Genomic DNA, 13514 nt, shown 5'->3' with positions numbered 1-13514 from the left:
TGTAAATCCATCGACGATCAAAGAAAATAATCCTCTTCCCCCCGCTGGGAAAAAAACAACAGCTGGATCCCCCCCTCATTTTTTTTTTACATCATTTCTTCCGAATCTGACCTAGTCTCCTCCGGGGAGAGGAGGAGGAGGAGGTGGAGGAGGAGGAGGAAGAGGAGGGAGAGGAGGTTATCGAACCGCTGGCAACTCTCGCATCTCCCAGTGGACTCCGGGGCTCGCGCGCCGAAGAGAGGTCAGTATCGGTTGGGCTGTGTGAGAGGGTTTATGTTCGAGGGCCTCGATGTGCTAACATTACACAGGCGTAGCCGGCCCCTAATCGAGGTAAATTCCTTGAAATCCTCGTTTACGTGATTGTGCAGGATCTAACACGCCGAGGGATCTGTCTGTGAAAGCGCCCGCAACGCCGCATCGGGCGATTTGGGTGAGATTTCGGGAGGAAAAAACGCCGAATGAAGGAAACTCTTCCAGCTTGGCAAACTGTGGGATGGATTCTAGCCTAGTTTCTCTTCTCAGTGTATTGACAAGAGGACAAAAGGCGAGATCGTTTGGTGCAGAGGGCGCCCTGTTTTTGTTAGAAGGGACAGATAGATACCACGATGCATATTCTGCTTTGAGTATGTGGTAGTATTGCATGAATATGTTCATCCTATGATGCTCAGATCTCGCGTTAAAAGATTTACTTTCTCATCTTGTGATGTTTTCTTCTAATATGGTGTTAAACGGGAACTTATCATTATCAAAACAAATACTTCCATATTCAGGGATACTATTACACATACACTGTTTGTATGTACGTACATATATGTGCGCCCAGGTTTTATTCTGAAATGTATCTTTTAATGCGCTCGTATATATCAAATTATACGTTGTATATAGTGGTCATGCATTTTTATCATTTTCATATGTATGTGGTTTTGATCAATGTGTTGCAAGTGAATATAGTATTATTTTGTAACTAACACACACACACGCTATATATATATATATATATATATGTGTGTGTGTGTGTATATATATATGTATATACACGTATAAAAATGTATGTATATATATGAGGGTTAAGGTAGTGCCAAGGGATAATAACTACATATGCAAATACATATATATATATATATATATATATATATATATATATATATATATATATATATATATATATATATATATATATATATATATATATATATATATATATATATATATATATATATATATATATATATATTTAGTAATGATTCCTTGGTACGTAATATTTATTTGTATTCTGTCTGTCTATCTATCTAGCTATACACACACGTGCTCACACACATATATATACACATATATATATATATATATATATGCACAAACACCATGTACAGATAGATAGATAGATAGATACATGTATACATATATACATACATATACACACATATATATATATATATATACAAGTGTGTGTTAACTGATTGCAAAATATATATATATATAAATATATATATATACTGTATATATATATATATATATATATATATATATATATATATATATATATATATATATATATATATATATATCAGTAACTGATAAAAACAAATATATATGATTATTTCGAGTGTAAAAAACTTACATTCGTCCATGCGGAGGATTAGCACTCCCGAGATATTAATTTCAACTGTCAGATTAAACGATCATAGCGATATCCCGAATCTGCTATTATCTTTCCGCCCCTTATTTATTTCACATATTCATTTACGAACAAACACGCACACAATCTATGTATGTATATATATTATATATTTATGTATATGTATATATACATACATATATATATATGTATATATATATGAATATATATAGATATATATATATATATATATATATATATATATATATACTGTATATATATATATATATATATATATATATATATATATATATATATATATATATATATATATATATATATATATATATATATATATATATATGCTCGTGTGTGTGTATAAGGGTGTAAGGGTGTGGGCTAGCTACCTCATCCCAAGAGACTTGCTGAGAAACCAGAAGGCAGCGACATTATGCGCCCGTTTCCTCAATACGTGATGTGAAATGTGGATATATATATATATATATATATATATATATATATATATATATATATATATATATATATATGTGTGTGTGTGTGTGTGTATACAGTATATATATATATATATATATATATATATATATATATATATATATATATATATATATATATATATATATCATCATTAAGACGGAGCACATAACATCCAAGTGTCTCTTAACTTCTCGACTCGACTGATATTTTTGGTTAAATATTTCTCTTAGAAAAGAAATATCTACTGACCGAAGTCTGAGGCTTGATCTGGAGGAGAAATTCTTCACTTATTCCAGTACTCTGATTAAAGGTTATTTAGAGGACGTACCTGAGTATATTAGGGCCTGGAGAAGTTTTAGACTTCATTGATTTGTGGTGGTTGTATATTAACACATACAAACATAGCACACACACACACACTGCAAATATAAGTTGAGGAAACAGGTTTATAGTGAAATAGTATCTCGTTCAGTATGTCCATTCATTTATCTCTTATTTTTTCTAATTTGAGCAGGATATCGTATAATTTTGATCTTTTCTTCATTAAGTAAATTGCTATCTCTCATTTTCTTAATTTTTGTTGCCTATTTAACTTTTAAATTATATGGCCATAACTGACATTTAACTTTTAAGATCTTAACTGACATTCAGTTTATGAGACCATAACTAACATTTAACTGATAAGACCAATAACTGAAATATAATTTTTAAGAACATAACTGACATTTAACTTGAATTTGTATATTTAACTGATATTCAGTTTATAAGACCATGACTAACATGCAGCTTTTAAGACCAATAACAGAAATTTGACTTATAATACCATAACTGACGTTTGAAGTTTTTCGTATATTATCTTCACGAATATAATGAAGAATTATTGTATTAATTTTTCTTATTTTCTGAGTGATAAATGGTTTGTTAACAATGATTATAGTTACACTATAAATTTTCATTCTTAATGATAATTAATCAGCTAGAAATTATCAGCAATAGAAACCATGCCAGCAGAATAGCTTTAATTAAACGATAGCATCAGCTATAAATAACCTCACGCAGCTAAAACAAATTTCTTAGGTAAAGAATGGAAAGACGATAATTACCATCCTAAATATAAAAAAGACAAAATTTTATCATCGAAGCATTTTATCGGCGCGTAACTTCACATAAAATGTATCCGGACCTTGCAGGCAAAATCGATACGACAGAATATTTTCGAAAAAGTAATAGGCCGTAAGAATATTATGTCCTACCGCAATGTGTCTTTGGTTAAACCTCGCAAATTGGTTTGGTGGATATTTCTCAAAGTATTGGCTGGAATGATCAGCTTATGGTTTTGGTTTATGTGTCCGATAATTTGGTATTTGTTGTCTATAGAGATTTTCTTGCTTTTATTGTTATCACTATTGTTATCTGTAGGTAGAAAGCCTTCTTTTAAAGAAATATAGTTAAATTTGATTAATCCTCATCAAGATTACCAGGGCTCAAGTGGTAAAACTCTACGGTAGATCAACACCACATTTCACTACCAGTTCAAAGCTTCCTTTTAAACTAGTTACTTTGCAACTTGAATTCAATATACGCACTCCCTTTTTCTGCTATAAGAATTCCCAAAAACAAATGCTCACCTCTCAGTTTATGGAAGAATGACAAGTATATGAGAGTTAATAGCGGAATGGAGTAACAGAGAAAAAGCTGACATAATAAATATTGAGATGTAAATTAAATGCAGCTGATGTAGCAATCACATTTAACTCATTATTATTATTATTATTATTATTATTTATTATTATTATTATTATTATTATTATTATTATTATTATTATTATTATTATTATATTATTATTAAGTAGAAATTATCATTTCCTAGAAATATCGGTTGCCATTATAGAATAATATTCAATAAAAATATGTTCGATACTACTTTATATCCAATTAAATATTCTGAGAATTCAAAGTCATCTTATTACCAACAATTGATCTCTCTCTCTCTCTCTCTCTCTCTCTCTCTCTCTCTCTCTCTCTCTCTCTCTCTCTCTCTCTCTCTCTCTTAATTTTTTTAATCCTTCATGGACGTAACCTGAATGAATATTACTCCTATGAAAAGTGAAAACCGGACAAGACCACAATTAGAGAATCAATAGCTTGGTGAAAAACCAAAGGTTTAAAAACGTAACGTAGATGGGGCAGGAAATGATGCTGTGAATAATTCAAAGCACTGCCAACACTGTGGTTAGTAAGACTGAGAGATCTGTGCTGTTTTCCTGCTTCAAAATGTTCACTTCCTTCTGTTTGCGTTTCATCGACTGCCCTCGTTGTAATGAGGTTATTATGCTTAAAAACCTATTTACATCTATTTATTATAATTCGTGGGTTTTCACTTTTCTATCTCGAGAAATAATAATATTGGTATCGATGGAATGATTAAGTTCCTAAGTCCCCTGATTAATTAATATATATATATATATATATATATATATATATATATATATATATATATATATATATATATATATATATATATATATATATATAAATGAGAAATTAGAAACTAGCCTCTTATCTCCCCTGGCCATGTACAACAGGGCAAGTTTATGGAACTATGGGTTAATGCGTATTTTAGTTTTTGTGTCCTAACGAACACAGTTAACTATGTAAATATTACTTTTGTACCCCTGAACTCTTGGGTAAAGAAGGAAGTATTATAATTTTAGGAAAGTGTTGTTCATGTATTTACTCTCTCTCTCTATATATAACCATTATTAATCTTGTATCTCTCAGATATAGCAATTTTACTTTTGTACCCCCGAACTCTTGGGTAAAGAAGGAAGTATTATAATTTTAGAAGAGTATTTAATCTCTCTCTCTCTCTCTCTCTCTCTCTCTCTCTCTCTCTCTCTCTCTCTCTCTCTCTCTCTCTCTCTCTCCCCAACCATTATTACTGTTGCATCTCTAAGATATAGCAATTTTACCTTACTGGCGCGCTGAAGTCCATAAATTGCGTGTTGATAGTTGAATATGTTGCATAAGCTTGTGGTAGAATTATGGTGGAAAGTTCAAGTTATAGTCTCTCCTCATCTTGAAGATGGATGGTAAATGCTAAGTTGTCATTTACGTTGGATTTCCTTTCAAATTGCCATAGGAAAAGGGGAAAAAAACCTCTTTTGTATAGTTACCTTCATTGCTGTTCTTCTGAAACAAATTTGCAGAGTTGAAACTTACGATCACCCTTTGGTATCAATATAACAGTTGAACTCGTTAGTGTATACGGGAAAGAAAATGAAGGCTTGGAGAAACCTTTCAGGATATGATTTGAGGGAACACTACATTGTAATTAATGTTTTTAATGTCATAATTTAGCACAGGGGTGAGTGTGTGAAGGCATGTACTAATTCTTCGAATAGTTCTAGTGCTTCCTCCATTTCGGTAACATGTCAAGTTAATTAGTGTTTAGTTTTTATATAAAACATGATGTGATCCTTTGATGATGTTAAAATTTAACAAGTCGCTTAAAATTTCACTTTATTGTCAGACAGGTATCGTGTCTCTTATCGTTGATTCCAATTAGGTCTATCCTTTTTAGAAGACAGAAAGCTTATTACTGGAAAGCTCCCTCGTCCTGAGATAGAAAAATTATATTTAGTAACAATTATGGTGAGACTAGAGCCGCAAAACTTATGAAATATTAAACTCGAAATGGTTTTCAGTAACTGAAAATATCAAGAAAATATTCACAGATTTATGTTGCTGTTGAAATCCGCTGAAAATAGAACAAGCTGGAGAAAAATTGGATTGCCCAATTAGAGATTTGTTTCAGCTCCCTACTGATAAAATTCGACTTTTTTAGGTGATATTTCAACCCATAATGCAGAAGCTGAGTTTTGATTCGTATTTAATTAGTCTTAGATAATATATCTGCCATGTAAACTGACCTTGTCGATTGTTTACTTTATTGTAAAAGTCCTTTTTATCAAAGGAGTTGTCTTTGGTTGATTAAATCGTGTAAGCAAACATCAGCTACTTCCAAATTTTATTTTTACATACTGGGACTTTTGGTGGCTTATTTCATAGCCAATTTCGTAAGACCGTTATTTTTCTTCTATTTGAAGCATTAATACTGCATTGTTTTATTATTACTATTAGTAATAGTAGTAGTTATAGTACCATATAACATGTTAATCTATACATTTGCTATCTATTGTGAAGCCTCCAAGAATCATGATTAGTTGGTTATATTCATATAATAGTGAATAATATTATCTAGGTATATTCAGATAATTCGTTTTCGACCTACAAGTATGAAATTTTGTTAGCCCTGCAATTTACTTATCACTTAAATTTCCTTTATATTATTTAATATGTTCTCATTCCTATCCTTGATTTCTCATTTTCAAATTATATATTCAGCACATGTTGATTTTGCAAACAATTTTGATTTTGAGTTTGAATTCCACGTATTACAGGAAGATATCGTGTTAAGACAAATTCAGTAACTGGTCCACTGTCTCACCGAGACGAAATATGCACTGTCGAAGAAATCCACAGTGATGTTAGTGTCAATATACATTAAAAACATATATACAACGAGAGATATCGAGAGCCTTCTCGATTCTCCTTCTGAGATTCAGATGGAGAATCGAGCAGGCTTTTGAAAGCTCTCGTTATATATATATATATATATATATATATATATATATATATATATATATATATATATATATATAAATTATTTTTCTTTAATATATCTTTACCTGACATCACTGTGTATTTATTTGGCATTCTATTGACTCGTGCGATTGTGAGATTTTTATAGACACGCATTAACAATTTAAAAGTTTATAATAATTTCAGTTTTGTGGTATATAGCATATATTACAAAATACAGTAGAAATGACCAGTCCTATACTGTGTGTTCTACACCAAAGCCAACACAACCTTTATCCCCTTCAGCGACAGAAACAAAGTTCGCCAAATTGAGTTACGCCGCAAACACTTGTAATGGTGGCAACGCTCCTAATATTTTTCCTATTTCTCGGTCGATTGGGAACCTCTCTACTGGCATAACGCATTGCGTTTTAATTGTCCAATTAGCGAGAAAAGCAATGCAGGCAGCCAGAGAAGGCTTAGTTTGCGCCGGCCCCAAAACAAACCCGAGTTCGGAGAGCGGAAACAGAGGAAATTATTACCTTTAGGAGAGTGCTATGCACAGCTGTTTTCCACTTTTCGAACGAGGAAATATTCGCGATATCACTGAGGGTACTTGTGACCTCTTATTATTATTATTATTATTATTATTATTATTATTATTATTATTATTATTATTATTATTATTATTATTATTTGAAGTAGCGAGGGATTCTTCCTTTCATAAAAACATCACCAGGCTATAAGTTCTATTTTCCATTCATCGAAAGAGAAAATATCAGTAGTATTACTGAGTGTACTTGCGACCACTTCTTATTTTCGTCTCTTATATTATTATTTTGAAGTAGCAGGGGATTCTTCCATTCATAAAAATGTAACCAGGAGATTTTACACCTTGCGAGCTATAGTAAGAGACTTATTCATCACACAGCACCAGACGACATCATTATAGGGAGGAAATTACAGCTCGAAGATCAAGACTTCAACCCCCACCCCCAACACCCCCTCCAACAATGTCTCCTCGTTATAGCTAATAACTCCGTCGCTACCCCTGCTATTAAGGGCTATTAGGAAACGGCTAATAGCGCCCGCATGAATTTGACTAAATCAGATTACACATAAAATCGTATTGTTTACTCGGACGGGACTGGTCGTCATTGTAAACATAATGACGTAATAAAGATAAGGTGTGGAAGAAAGCGTAGCTTTGATGTGATTTGAGGAGAGGCAGATGGTGGGGAGTTTACACTCGAGATGGAGTAAAGTACATCGATAAAATTGCTATTAATTTCTAGACTGAATAATTAATTGTACTTATCACATTATCATGTTGCTAAAAGTTTACATCAAATTTTCCACTAAAAAAACATGTATACAATTAAGAAATTCATAACAAAAATTAGTTATGATTCTGTCAATTTTTTCCCACGTGCAAACTGTAATTAGTTACATATCATAAAAGGGATAGCATAACAGATTTTTATATTCATAGAAGATACATTTTACCATTAATTCGTGATTATAATCATATATGCCTTTGCTAAATACACGAATACATGCTCTGTTCCTTCGACAGAATCAGTATGGTGTTTTCTTGTAAATGCCTTGAATATCCTTTTTCACTGATAACGAAAAATAATAACATTTCTCAATGTAACTCTCTTCGCTTCTCATGTACAATGAATTATCTTTAAGAGTAAAATAACAGTTTTTTTATTTAAATCTAATAATCATAAATCAATAAAACCTAAAACAAATTAATTTTTTACGAATGAAGAAAGATATTACATTTGTCATTGTAACCCTTTATCTTCACGTAAAGCGAATGATCTTAAAAGCAAAATAACAGTTTTTCTATAAACGTAATAACCATAGCTTAACAAATCCTTGAAAAAAAAAAATACAAGAGAAACGTACATCTCACTCAAAAAAGAAATTACGATTATCACAGAACTGTGGATCACGATTTTTTTTTTTTTATCCTTCATCCCCGAATGTGAATTTTTAATTGGGTGAGACTCGGGCCCATTCGCCTGAGAGTTCTCTACACCCGGACTTCACCGTCATTGAAATCGTTGGTCGTATGATTTTACGACTTCGCTGGATTTTTACCCGAACTGGAAAAGAGGTCTTCTTAGTCACGTATCCCCGTCGCTTCGTGAGTAGTCAAACACGAACGATGTTTTAAGTGATTTTTTTTAGAATTTTTTCTGGACTTTCCGGAAGATTAATTACTAATTTTAGAACACTAGTTTTTTTAAAAGGTGATGCTGTTGATACGTGGTAGAACTCGAGACGAAATATCTGTTTAATTACTTGTTTTTGCTTTATATTGCTGTGACCTGATGATAACAACAAAATGGGTCATAGGGAACACATGTCTCTATTTTTAAAACAGGACCGTATTTACATATAATATAATACATACATACATACATACATACATACATACACACACACACACACACACACACACACACACACACACATATATATATATATATATATATATATATATATATATACATATATATATACATATCCCAGTATATATACATACAGACTATTTGTTGACAGAAGGGTAGGACCTTCCTTTTCACAGCAAAGCCTCTAGAGATGAGGTTGCTAACTAGATTATTTTTTTTACCCTAGTTGACACTGGTACCCAATGACAGTGGGGTTATCTTCAGGGGTGAAGGCAGCCTAGGATTGAAAAGTACGTACACACACACACACACACACACACACACACACACACACACACACACATATATATATATATATATATATATATATATATATATATATATATATATATATATATATATATTGCATGTTTGTTTTCTCGCGTAAATGCAGCACTTGCGACAAATACGATCATTTTAACACCTTACGTTTTGAAACTGGTGAACGATCCTTTTAGCTTTGAGAGGAACAAAAAAAATTCTTTTTTTAACACTAAAAGCCAGAAGGAAAACGAACGTAAAAATTGTTATAAAAAACAGTTTAAAAAAGGACAGAACAACGTGACCTTTCATTCTTCCCTCGTGCCAAAGAAGTGTGTCAATAACAAACAAAACCAAACAAAAATTAAAAAAAGGAAAAATAGCATAGCTTGGGGGGAAACAGAACGAATGTTGAGAACTCTGAAAAGATCATAAATTTTTCCTCCGATTGGCAACACAATATGCTATATTATTTGTTTCCCTTATTATCATTCTTATTTTTATCTGTTCATATGAAAACCTTTATAAAATAGACCACATTTTGATAGCACAATTAGTGAAGGTACATTCTTCGTAAAAAAAATTGCCATTTTGCACAAGGATATATGTAACATAAAACAGAACTGAATACGTATCAGTACCATTGCGAAGAGAGAGAGAGAGAGAGAGAGAGAGAGAGAGAGAGAGAGAGAGAGAGAGAGAGAGAGAGAGAGAGAGAGAGGAACTAATTTATAATTGATTACCCTCTATTCATACTATTCATGCGTATATTCAGCCCCATTCATCCAGCGCTGCTTTTATCTAAGATCCTCATAAAGGGAATTAATCAGAATTTGTATAAGGCTTGGTTGTCGTATCAAAAGCAAACCTAATTAACAAACTCTTTTAATCAGAGGGTTTAGTGTTTTCGTATAGAACAATGAACATTATGCGTTTCTGTGGAAGTGATTATCATCTATTTAGGGTTTAAGTTCGCTTGATTTAGCCGGTGTTCTTAGAGAAGCAATCTATCTAATGTAGAAACGAGAAAGCCGTTGGCAGGAAATATTAAATTAAAACATTTAAACGATGTTGAAGTTTAGCCCTCAGAAATAGCAACCTTTAGATGGAGAGGCATATCACCTGTCAGTGAGTTAAACTGATGACACCTGAATTTACCCCTGTTTCTTGCAGACGCTTTGTATTTAATACAGAAGCGAGGAATGTATTGGCAGAAAATGAAATAAAATGAAGCAAAACATTTAAAATGGCACTGAGATTCAACCCTTAGATGTAGAAGCATATCATACCAGGCAATGAGTTCAAATGGCATGCAAACCGGTCTGGATGACGCTTGAATTTACCAGTTTCTTTCAGAAGCATTCCATTTAATATGGGAACGAGAAAGTTATTGGCAGAAAGTAATATAAAGCAAGTATGAAATGCCAATCGAGTTTTCTGTGCAGCATATGATTCTGTATGAAACTCTCAGCTGGCCGTGGTGGCCTGTGTTGTTGCCGTGCCAGACGCACGATCATAGCTAACTTTAACCTTAAATCAAATAAAAACTACTGAGGCTAGAGGGCTGCAATTTGGTATGTTTGATGATTGGAGGGGGGACGATCAACATACCAATTTGCAGCCTTCTAGCCACAGTAGTTTTGAAGATCTGAGGGCGGACAGAAAAAGTGCGGACGGAGAGACAAATAGCCATCTCAATAGTCTTCTTTTACAGAAAACTAAAAGGAAAGCGTTAAAATGATGTTGAGATTCAACCCCTAAATGGACAAGGATATCACCAGGCAATGAGTTCAAATTGGTATGCAAACCGGTCTGGGTGACGTGACGAGAGAGAGAGCCAGTAAAAATCCCATTTCTATCTTGTTTATTACGCTGCGGAATCTGAAGTGGAATTTCTCTCACAATTCAAGAGATGTCTTTTTCCCCTCCTCATCTCTGAGGGGTATGTGAGCTGCTCAATTAGGTCTTGGTTTTTTCACTTAACGAAGTTGGGGATTAATATGTTTTCCTGTCGTTGAAATTCAGCGCCATTCGTGAACATAATACGTGTGTGATTGTATATTCTTTAATGAATATTGTAATGCATGGAATAGTATTAAATATTTGTCATATGTGCGCATGAGTGCAAAGACACATTACATAAATTCTCCTATAGCCAGGAAAATTAGAATCTTTAAAGCAAATGTTGTGCTAACTCTCCTTTATGTTTGTGAAGTTTGCATATTGACAGGAGATGATAAAGGAAAAAGTAGTTGTTGATATGAATCCTGGCGTAATGTACGCGAATCAAGAAGGATGAGAAACTATAAATACGAAACCTATGAGGTACAAACAACATGAATGAAAGGATTTATCATCATGTTGTTGGGCTGTTGCGTCAAACGGAGAAAATGGAGAATAATGCAATATCTTAAAGTGTAAATAATTCCAAAATTTTGGGCAGGAAGAGGAAATGAGGACTGGAAAATGGGATGGGATGGGAGGGGGTATTGGTCGAAGTGGCCAACGGCATCAAGGAAGCGGAAGTGTTTGGTGGATACGTTTGTAAATGAAATGGGTGATAACGAGGAAGTTTGTTCTACACAAGTTTCATCCTTTCAAGCAAAGCCTCTTATTATTCCTATGATTTTGTCGGTATTATGAAAAGGCTTACACATTCATGCACACACACGTACACACACACTAACATATATATATATATATATATATATATATATATATATATATATATATATATATACATATAGTATATATACATATATATATATATATATATATATATATATATATATATATATATATATATATATATATATATATATATATATATATATATATATATATATATATATATATATATATATATATATACACACACATACATACATAGAGTCTAGTGGTCACTCTTTACCAGATATATATGTAATTATAATAACCACAATACCCTCTTAACCTCTCGAATTCTTAACACTTTTTGGATACGCTTGTTACCACAAATCCTTAGATCAAAATGCAAGAATATGAAGTGATTCTGATGTAATACATAATCACAGATTATCAATATCCACAAATATGGGTGGCTCAAGGAAAAACACATACTCGATGCAACTTTCGTCTTCTATGCACAGAATCAAGAATATTCCTCTTGTAGAAGAAAACCTCCCACATTGTGTAACAACTCACGTTTGTAGGACAAAATGATGAGATGACGTATTCCTTAGAAATTTCATACTTGAGGGTGACTCTGTTCTAAGCTAGTCCAGTTCTTAAGTGAGCTGACGGAATACTTAGAAATTCCATAAGTAAATTAACATATGGCTATCAAAGTATGCAACAGATTCGTAAAATTGTACGTAATTGAAAAATATTATTACGAATTATCCCATTCTCTTTGATATACGATAAATTACTGAACACCTCTATGAATTATCAGAATATAAATAAATTCTGGAAACTGTTAATTTCAGCATTCAATACAAAAAAAATCTTATGATCTTACAAACTCTCACTAGAGACTGTCAGTTGTGTGTCTTGCAGCGTCAATCTCGTGTTATGACTTTTAATACGAATTGTAAGACGTATTTCACACGTTCTTGAACCCGTGAGATGTCCTGAAGTGTTTTTTAGAACATATTTGCAATTTATTTCTCGAAACGAAGGGACAGATTCTTGCGAAATATTGTTGCGTTGGAGACATCAAAACAGATATCTGGGAGAAGCAGAAAAGGCTGATTTTAGTGCAGATATGATTTTTCATTTTGAATTTGATTGAGTCAATTTTCAGATATATGATTTTTCATTTTGAATTTGACTGAGTCAATTTTCAGAAGATGAAATATTCATTTGTTTTCAAATTACAAATGCATGGAACGACGAAGGGGTCATTTAATCCTAAAAATTTATTGTTTTATTATTCAGTTATCATTACATAATTCATAAGAGTTACAGTCCACTTTTTGTAATCAAAGAAAACAGTGACAATTTTGTTCCCAAAAAGGGAAGATAAACTTGAACTTTGGAAAATTTAGGTAATA

The 13514-nt window shown here is 32.4% G+C and overlaps 1 protein-coding gene across 1 annotated transcript in view; it reads left to right on the top strand.

Moving 5' to 3' along the window:
* Positions 1–244: 244 nt before the first annotated feature.
* The window catches only part of LOC136855412 (uncharacterized), a 194466-nt gene continuing 181196 nt past the window's right edge, over positions 245–13514 (top strand). Inside the window, exon 1 of the mRNA XM_067132405.1 lies at positions 245–330. The gene's annotated coding sequence lies outside the window, so the exon portion shown is untranslated. The remainder of the gene's footprint in view (positions 331–13514) is intronic.

The sequence above is a fragment of the Macrobrachium rosenbergii genome, chromosome 31 (assembly GCF_040412425.1).
Source record: "Macrobrachium rosenbergii isolate ZJJX-2024 chromosome 31, ASM4041242v1, whole genome shotgun sequence".
Classification (NCBI taxonomy): Eukaryota; Metazoa; Arthropoda; class Malacostraca; order Decapoda; family Palaemonidae; genus Macrobrachium; species Macrobrachium rosenbergii.
This window is presented reverse-complemented; position numbering and strand designations above follow the sequence as displayed.